The following is a 10024-nucleotide window of genomic DNA, read 5'->3' on the forward strand; positions in this document are numbered from 1 at the left end:
CGACTAAGTAGCTTCTCGAATTCAAACGACACAAAGCAATTATCGGCTCCAGTATCAAACAAACACGATGCATAAATACCATTCACAAGGAACGTACCATTGACCACGTTGTTGTCAGCCTGGGCTTGGCGCACGTTGATGTTGAAAGTTCTGGCGCGTGCTGCTTGTTGTTGCTGATGCTGTTCGGGCTCTTGTTTCACCACCCAGTTCGGGCACATATTCGCAAAGTGGTTGGGCTCACCACATGCGAAGCAGACTCTGGCATTGATCGCGGGTGCCTGAGCCGCGTGATGGCCTTGCGGGGCTGGGAGTAAAGCTTGTTGAGCAGTGGCAGGAGCTGCGGTGTTGCGAGGACCAGTACTGCAGTTGACAGTGAAGTGGCCGTACATGTTGCAGTGGGCACAGAAGCGACAGGCAATACCCACTGGATGATGATAAGAGCATGTTGGGCAGACCGGGTGGGGACCTGTGTATGCACGTTTTACAGGTGGTGCATCAGTAGTTGGAGCTGGACGGTGATGGGACTGCTACTGAGTCGGTATGGCTTGTAGTGGAGCAGCAGTGGTGGTAGCAGCGAAGTTCTTGTTGCTGGAGCTGCTGTTGTTGTTCCTCTTCTTCCGGCGTGAGGACTTTGATGGTCGAGCAGCGGCGGTTTTGGCAGTCGGAGTGGCGACGGTAGCTTGATGCAAGTGCTTCGGAGTTTTATCCCAGACACCAGCCTTGACTCGCTTATCGTTGATTTCAGCAGCCAGTAGGTAGGTTTCTTCGATTGTCTTAGTCTTAGCCGCTTGCACGAAATCTGCGACACAGTCAGGCAGGGCTCGGATATATTTCTTGATTGCCATGTCAGAAGCCTTCACCTGATCAGGGGCAGATGATACTGAGTTGCTTGAATCGAGTAGTTAAAGCAGCGTTCTCGCCATCCTTTTGCTTTATGTGCCAGAATTCATCTTCCAACTTCTGGCGTTCATCAGGAGGACAGAATTCTTCCAGCATGACTTCCTTGAGTTCGTCCCACAACAGACCGTAGGCTGCATCGTTCCCTCGTTTGTTTCTCTCGGCCGTCCACCAGTCTAGTGCACGGGACTGGAAGACGCCAGTAGCGTTGAGAGTGCGGAGATCGTCAGGGCAACCGCTCTGTCGTATAGTAACCTCAATGGAATCAAACCATTGGAACAATGCTGTAGGGCCTTCCTCGCCAGTGAATTCCTTTGGCCCACAAGCCTTGAACTGCTTGAAACTGAAGGCAGCTTTGGGGGTAGCTTTAGGAGCGTCGGTTCTCGACTCCTCAGACGATTTGCTGACGTTCTCGTAGACATCACTGACAACTTTTGCTACTTGTTTGGCGATGATAGCAGCAAGACGTCTGTCTCTTTTTTCTTGGCGAGAAAGTGATGGGCGACGGGATCCTGATGACGGTCCAGTTGACATTGTCTGCAATAGTCATTGTCATAGGTCTCAGACACGTCATAGTCGAAGCTCACCTCACACGTCTAGTACTTACTAAAGCTCAGGTACATGTTTAATCACATAAACACATAGGCACAAAATCACAGATTCACATAGGGACACATAAGCACATAAGCACGTAAGCACGTAGGGCACAGAAGCACATACGCATTTAGTCACAGAGGCAGTTAAGCACATAGTTCTCCTAAAAGCACATACAGCATTCTAACTGCCTCAGAATACAAGACCTTATCATTTAAAGTTCGCGAGCGTTCGAATTTAGCGATCACGTTTAGCGTAGCGATTTGTATAGCATAAGCGTATAGTATAGTGAGCATCATAACGTACGGCGTTTTCCTTTTGGTAGTCACGATTTATTAATGTTTTGAGGTAGAAGAGCAAGGCGGGTCGTGTGTGTCGATCGCAGTGAGAGAAAAAATCGAATAAGTCTAAAATTTTAAACACGTAAACAGGTAGATACATATAAAACACACAAAATCAACGAGTTATCAGAGTCAGCAGTTGCGGGCTCAGAATCGAAACATGTAAAAATCGAGAAATAGATTGTCTGCGGCTATTAGACATTGACAACCCAAAGCGATTCGACTATTCTCAAGGACTTGTCATTCACATTTTGACTTTCAGAATTGGGCCTCTGCCTCGATTCTTGGGCATCCAGCGCACATCCCTCTAGCCATACTGTGAGTTCAGGTCGTTGGAGTCCGTCGAGACTTTGGTGAGAGTTTTGGTAAAACCATGGACAAGCCGTCAAGGTTAGGGTTTCACCCCTGGCTTGACAACTTCCCTTTGATTTTAATAAAATAGAGGAGATTATTCATCAAAATATGGATTTCACTCCTGGTTTGGTATAATTCTCCCCGTTGATAGTAAAAATGCGGGTTGATCAAGCAGATTTTAGTCGAGAGTTTGCAGTTTTCACACCTAATCCCGACTTAATCGCTTGTCTTTATTTGAAAATTCGAGTGTAGTGTTAGTGTAGTGTAGGCGAGAATAGTGAAGAATAGTAGTAAGCTCGTACATAATCCCTACCGGATTTGCACGAGTTGGTATATTGGATCCTAACTATAGACTAGGTCTCTAAGACACTGACCCGGACTAGGTCGAGTCTAGCCTAATTCCCTATAGTTATGGCTCTGATACCAATCTGTCACACCCCAACCGATGGCGGAATCATCAGGGCATGGCACTGAGCGAAACATATTGTCCAGAAGTTTCCATTACAATTATCATTACCAATCAATTTAAAGTAACATGTCCCATACCATGTCTCAAAAGGTAAACAAATTATTACAGAAAAAATCTAAGCAAATAGTTCTATTCCGACAACTCAGATTTTACAAAATTGCCCAATTGTTTATCTGCTTCTAGAGACTCTTGATTTCAGATCTACAGACAACTATTTGTTGGCCTCTAGAAACTTATTCTAGCCTCGCTTTCCTAGCAGATAAGCGTCCTAATTACCTGTTATATACGTTAAAATAAAGTCAATACACATAGTGTAAAGGCGAGCGTACAAGTTTGATAATAGCATATAGAATTCAAAATAGTTACGCATAACTAGCACGTACACAGAGGAAAACGAAGCATGTTAATTATCGACATGGATCTATCGATACCAATGACTACGGGTTGACTGCCCAAGGCAGTTCGCAATACATGATCACCACTGTAATCCATGCAAGTAATTGTCCTTAATAACCCCCGCATGAGCGGGTGCTGAGTCTAAACTATAGTACTATCGTCGTTAAGGCAGGTAGACAGCATTCCATGTGTAAATATAACAAACAAGCATTCATTAAGTCACGTAATACATGCGGTAATGGTTAGCGTTTAAAATATTGCGTAGTGTGTTCAATGTGATTTCCTATAAGTAACGTATGTATCACCCAAAAGTGCTTAAAGCAAAACGGGATCGAGTATACTCACAGTGGTTGGATGGATTGAAAGGAGCGCTTGAGAGTAATGTTAGCCTGAATAGTTCGATAGCATAACGATGAGTGACGCGTAAAACAAGAATAAGTGATGGTGGGTCGGACAGCTGGTCGATCGGACGGCAGTCCGATCGGACAGCTGATTGTGCGAGTGACTGTCCGTTCGGACGACTGTCCGTTCGAACGGTTGTCCGATCGGATAGTTGTTCGAGTGGATTGTTTCTTCCTTTAAGAAGGATGTGTTTGTGTATGATGGGTTTGACTTTTGAAGTTTTTGTTGTAGCATTTGAAAACATTGAAGTACCTTTACCTTCCAGGTCGGTCGATCGGACAGTCGTTCGATCGGCCGGTAATCCAATCGGCTAGGCACTTCAGTGAGAACAAGTTCACGGTAGAATGTCACTCGATCGGACAGCAGTTCGATCGGGTGGCTTTCCTAGTGCATTGAACATGTTGAAAAATCGACTAAGTGTTAAAGCCCAAGTATCTCCTGATCCGAAGAGTAACCCGGTCGGATAGTAGTCCGATCGGACAGCAGTTCGTTCAATACTCAAACTTCAAAGATTAGGAAAAATGATTAAGTGTGGGACCCAAGGTGTAAGCCGTTCGGCTGACCGGTTGATCGGGTGGTTGTCCGTTCGGACAGCAGTCCGATCGGACGACACCTCGTCCTAGTCGTCCTGTTCGTCTCACACTTGGTTGTTTTTGGTTGTTTGTCGTTTTATCGAGATATTTTGACAACGAGTCACACATCGGGAACTTTGTCACTACTTGGTTTTTCCTGACAGGACATGAATCACCCAAATCCGATCAGTGAACTGTTCGAGACGGTGGTTCACGTTTAACCCGAAATCGGTAAACCTCACGGATAGGATCGGATCATGAGCTAACACGACCACAAGAATGAGTAGTATGTCGACACAAGGTCCGATTCCACCGGTTTTGAGTGCATTGGGTGTAAAAGAGTTGAAAGGAAGTTGGAAAACCATCTTTCAATCATTTCTTTTGTGAAAATGTTTAGATCTACTAGAGATCTTTGTTTGTTTATGTGGAAATCGGTTAGATTCAAGTTGTTCTTGAAGGATTGAGGCCGAAACATGAAGTTCTTGAAGAACACCATGATGACGTCATCATAGAACACTCGAATCTTGGTGTTTTCACAGTTAAAAGTTAAAATCTAAAAGATAGAAAGGTGTAGGAGTGCGTGTAGATCAAGAAAGTACAACATTTAGGACGAGATCTTACCGGGATTGAGAGAAATCTGAGAAAAGGTGAGGAAAGCGTGCTGTTCGGTCAGAGAGTTTCCAGAAATGGAAAATGTGAAAGTGACATGGGTATTTATAGGATTCCAAAAGAGGAAAAGGGCTGGCCGATCGGACAGTCAACTCGATCGGACAGCCTGTCCGATCCGACAGCAGTCCGAGCGGACGGCTGGTCGATTGGCTGGTGGCCTGATCGATCGGTCGCCTGTTTCGAGTGTTCGGTGCGACGAGTTTTGCTGTTTCGATTTCGATTGCGAGCGTTGCGATGCGATAGAGTTTTCTGATCAAATTACTTTTAATCCCAACTACTCATAACGAGCATTGTCTCTTCTCCACTAATTATCATATTATATCAACATACAATCATCCTTAGTTCGTATTAGGTTTGCGATTGCGATTCGATTGCGATTGAGTTCGATTGCGTTTTGAGTTTCGATTGCGATTCGATCGATTACCACACATAACATAAATAAACACGCACAAGTAACACATAAGGCACACACACACATATAATAATCACCAAAATGCGTTGTTCGAGTTTGCGAGCGCGATGTTGATTAGATTTGATTGATTTGCGTTTAATAACTTTATCGTATTGTTACTTCCTATTATTCACATTCGTAAAGCGATTTGTAGCGATAAATGTACCTTGCTTACTGCGATTATACATAATTACTCCACATAATACAACTAACGTAAACATAGATTAGACTATGTATAGTCAAAGAAGTCAAAACAGGGATTGAGCAAGGAGAGACAGATTGCAATTAACAATCTTTTCTCCCTTTGACTTCAACCTTGACTTTGACTTTCGAAACACTGGGGTGTTACAATAAATAGGGGTGCTTGGCTCATTTGCAAACCATCCCTTGGAAAACCACCTTTCTCACACTTCACCCACCCACCACCACCATCACAACCCATATCCACCACCATCATCCATCATCCATCATAGAGTGTGTGAGTAGTCTCGGGATCCAAGATTGATTGTAAGAGTTCTTGACAATCAAAGGCCATGTTTGCCTAAGTCTCTTACATCACTTGGTGAAGACAAGTGTCTAGTGTAATACTTTTTATTTTTAATCTTTTCGCACTTTTTATTTGGTTATGTATTAATGACTTTAATAACTAGTTTCTTATGTTAAAGGTGAATATTCCTTATCATTTATCCATGGTGTCTTGGCGTTATTTTACTGTCTATATAAAATAAAAGATTCTCACCATTCATATCTCCACGGTCTATATGGAGATATGTTAGCTACCTGGTCGGGGGTTAAGGGAATGGTTTGGTAAGAGTCTTGCCTTGTTCAGTGAATAGATCCTGCAAGGACCTGGGTCAAATTTAGTAGGACCTCCTTCAATACCCATTGGTATTGGATGGCGGGGGTCCAAACTCTTTGATCCCCTCATATGTAAGCTACTATTAAAACTTTAACCCGGCTACTTAGGACTGTATCCCTGCTGACTCAGACTACTTAGCCGAGGGTAACGTCACCTTCAAAAGAGGGGCCTACCACATTATGCATTAATAACTTAATTAATTATTTTTCAATCATCCAACCCTTTAGGATTGTATCCTTGCTGACTCAAACTACTGGGTTGAGGGTAACGTCACCTTCAAAAGAGGGGCCTACTACAATAACTAAGATAATCTCTTAAAAAGTGCAAAAGTGCAAAAATAATCAAAGGTTACACTAAACACGAGTCGGATCCAAGTGATTCATCTTGTCTATCTGTTTTTATTTTTATTTTCAGCATTTTTAGTTTTTATTTTCTAGTTTAAAACATTTTTCTAAACTTTTGATTTGATTAAACGTTGAGGATAAACCGGTATTAAAAGCTCTTGTGTCCTTGGACGACCTCGGTATCTTACCAACTCACGATGGGTGCACTTGCCCATATGTGTGTTTGGTGTTAGTAAAATATCGTGTTTTATAAATTTAAAACTTGACTAACGTGTAAAAAAGGGCTAAAAATATATATAAAAACATACGACACCACACGCGCATCACTCTCTCACGTCCCGATTCACGTATCTCGCTACTCTTGCATCGTCAAGCTAGAATAGTCATGCCGCTCAACCTTCTTCTCCATCTCACGCCCCTTGCTACATCAGCCTATTTCGTCTTGTCCCGCTTCTTCCTGGCCCCATTCAGTCCAACCTTAGACCCTTCCTACTCTATTCCATCCATCTACCAACCAATACTCTTCCTCAACTTCTTATTACCAAACTCAAAAGGCCACATTAATCGAAAACTAAAGAACACCATCGTAATCATTTTGTTTCTAATACCAACTAGTGTTGCATCTTTTGCTTACACTGAGCTTACGAGTTCATTTATCTTTGTAGACATAAGTATATGAGTTTATATAATGTTGTAGAAAACTAGGGGTGAATAGGTTTTCTTAAATTTCTTTGTTAAACACTTGAATTAACCTAATTACACACTTGTTTGAATCAAATAATACTCCTGTGAACAAAGATAATAATATGTGCAAGTATTTAAAGGGTTAAGTGAAGAGATGACAAAATCGACTTATAGAGGTTCAAGAGATGTTAACTAATCTCTCTATGTCCTCTCCCCGATCGAGAGTTTCTACACTATTATCCTTCCCTAATCTGTTAGGGATACCCGTTACACAATCGTATCACTAAACAAAGGCAGTGATCACCTTGTACAAACGTCTCACTCTTTTCAAGGAGATCACCTTCTACGTCTCACTAACTCAAGTGGTAGTGATCACCACTATTTCCAATCAGTAAACAAGTTTAATGACACCCCTTACAAATTCCTCACAAATACAAATAAATAACCCTGGAATATACAAGAACGGATAATTTCTTGTGGCACAAACTCTTCTTTTTTGCCTTTTCTCTTTATCTTGAATCTCTTTGATTTGATGTAAAAATATTAAGGGAACCAAAGAGATATATCTTAGGATATTATTTAAAAAGTTTAGAGCAAAAGAGGTAGGTAAAAAAATGTTGGGGTTGGCTTGTATTTATAGGCAAAGCACAATAAATAAAGAAAAACCAATCAAACAGCTTGACGGTTGATGCCATCGACCGTGGAGCCTCAGGTTTTGCCTTTAACTGATATTTAGCTTTTATACGTTGTGCAATGACTTTAAGCGGCTATAACACATTTTTCACACCCATATCTCTAAAGTTTGACTTTTCAAATCATCCATCTCCATCCTATAAACTTAGATCTTTATTTTATCAAAGTTAGGTTCAGGTTAGGTAAAGATTAATTGATGATTTCTTTTCATTTTGGATAATGCTTTATCCCTTGTCACGATAACACTCTTTAAATGGAAAGAAATAAGCTAAATACTTGTAAATTCAAAATTTTATATTGCCTCCAATTGATAATCAACTTGTTCTGTTCAATCAGGACTTTTGTTATTTATGAATTTTTGTAAGAAAATCAATTTGTTTTATTTTACTTTTTAAATTAATTCTTTCTAATTCCAAATCAATTTCTTAAAGCTTTAATTCTTTGTAGATGTTCTTTCATTTTTGATCTTTATATCTTCAAGTCTTCATCAATATAAGTCATTGATCTTTCACCTTCGATTATAGCAATATGTAGCCAGTGGCGGATCCAGGAATTTTTTTCCACTGGGTTCACTTTTTTAGATACTTCAATTTCATATGACTGGACATAAAAAATTTCGGGTCACAGTTCGGATCGGGATTCAAGTGTTTACAAAACTATTTTCAAGGGTTTACTAGTTGAAGATGACGATTCAATGTTAGATGGTGGTTGCCTTTGAAAAAAACTTGAAATATTCTTCCGCATAACTGACAATGCCTAATTACCAAATTCAAGTTTTAAACATCAACAAAATTTGAAACAATTCAAGCTTATGAAAACAATTTAAACCATCAAAACAATTTAGAACAAGAAACATCAAAAAAGTTCATGTTGATTCAAGTTAAAAATACAAAACAAGTTAAATATTAACACATCTGTGAAGAACCACGGTTGAAGGAGGACGGTCAGAGGAACGATGGCGCCGGTGAATAGGAGGTGGTCGCTGGAGAGGGTATCATAAATAACACTAAACTATACAAAAAAATCAAAACAATACCCATCAGTTACAATGGCATGTAAGTGCTTCAAATGAACTTTTGCCAAATGAGTTTCGGATAATATACCATATAATATAGCCCGATTGAGATTGAAGTATTTGGGTTCTGTACGGATTGTTAGTAGAAAAGGGGGCCTTAATTCGGGTTCCAGAAGCCGGAAAGCTTCAATTAGCGACAATTCAAGTGGGTTATCGGCTTCATAGGTGGATTTGTGAATCAGTGAGGATGCCATCTACATAAACTGATGACAAAAGTGAGATCAATCATTAGAAATCACATAGGCAAACTTATTAGTATTGTAAACATTCCTAGCTGCTAAATTGACGTGGACTGAAATTGTATTAATAATCGAATGATTGCTGTTAAAAATTTGTCATTGAAGCTACTGCTAATCTAACCATGAACAGCTAGAAACACATGCAACTTTTTGAAACAAATCGCCTATTTTATCGAACAAATCGGTTCCAGTATTCGAACAAATTGAATCAAACCTCTAAAGGCGCGGCGATTTGAACAAATCGAACGATACATAAAAGATTAGGGTTTAGAGGGGAGAGTTAAAACTTAAAAGAGGAAGGGTTTATATGAAGAGTAAATTACTAATTAACATCAAAGAAGTCAAAAATTAACATCAAAAATATGTCAAATAACAATAAAACATCATAAATTCAAAACAAGTTAAAAGTTAACACACCTGTGAAGAACGACGGCCGGAGGAGAGGAGATGGTCGCCGGAGAGGGAGGAGGGTGAGGGTGCAGGCGCTATTGTTCACTTGTTCGTTACTCCTGTTGTTTATTGTTAAACGCTTTGTTTTGTTGTAACCCTAAATGGGTTTAAATAAAAATAGAAACTAAAAAAAAGAAAAAAATTTACAAATTGCCTAATACGGGATTCGAACCCGGGCGTTAAGGTAAGAAAAACACAGATTAACCAGTGGACCACCAAAGCATTTATGTTTATGGGTTCACTACATATTTTACTTATGGGTTCCTTTTCAATTTGTTATATATATTTGCACTAAAAATTAAAAACCGAATGGATTCCTGGGAACCCGATGATTGTTCATAAATCCGCCGCTGTATGTAGCACTTGGTGAATGTTGTATTTGATGAATGTTGCACTTAATAATTAATTAAGTTTATTCTTTCTTACAGTTTATTGATCTTAATCAATACTTGACTATTCAATACTATCCTATGTTCTTATGTATCAGCACTATTCTTGAGATATATATTAAGTGTTTAGATACATGTATGTTGTA

The 10024-nt window shown here is 40.1% G+C and overlaps 1 long non-coding RNA gene across 1 annotated transcript; it reads right to left on the bottom strand.

Annotated features, from left to right (window-relative positions):
• Positions 1-8538: 8538 nt before the first annotated feature.
• LOC118484928 lies at positions 8539-9561 on the bottom strand. Its single transcript, XR_004875070.1, has 3 exons — positions 9457-9561; positions 8829-9003; positions 8539-8736 (listed from the first exon to the last, which is right to left on the bottom strand). It is a non-coding gene; the product is annotated as an uncharacterized LOC118484928 (long non-coding RNA).
• Positions 9562-10024: the final 463 nt, after the last annotated feature.

This window comes from Helianthus annuus, chromosome 12 (genome assembly GCF_002127325.2).
Source record: "Helianthus annuus cultivar XRQ/B chromosome 12, HanXRQr2.0-SUNRISE, whole genome shotgun sequence".
In the NCBI taxonomy this organism is placed as follows: Eukaryota; Viridiplantae; Streptophyta; class Magnoliopsida; order Asterales; family Asteraceae; genus Helianthus; species Helianthus annuus.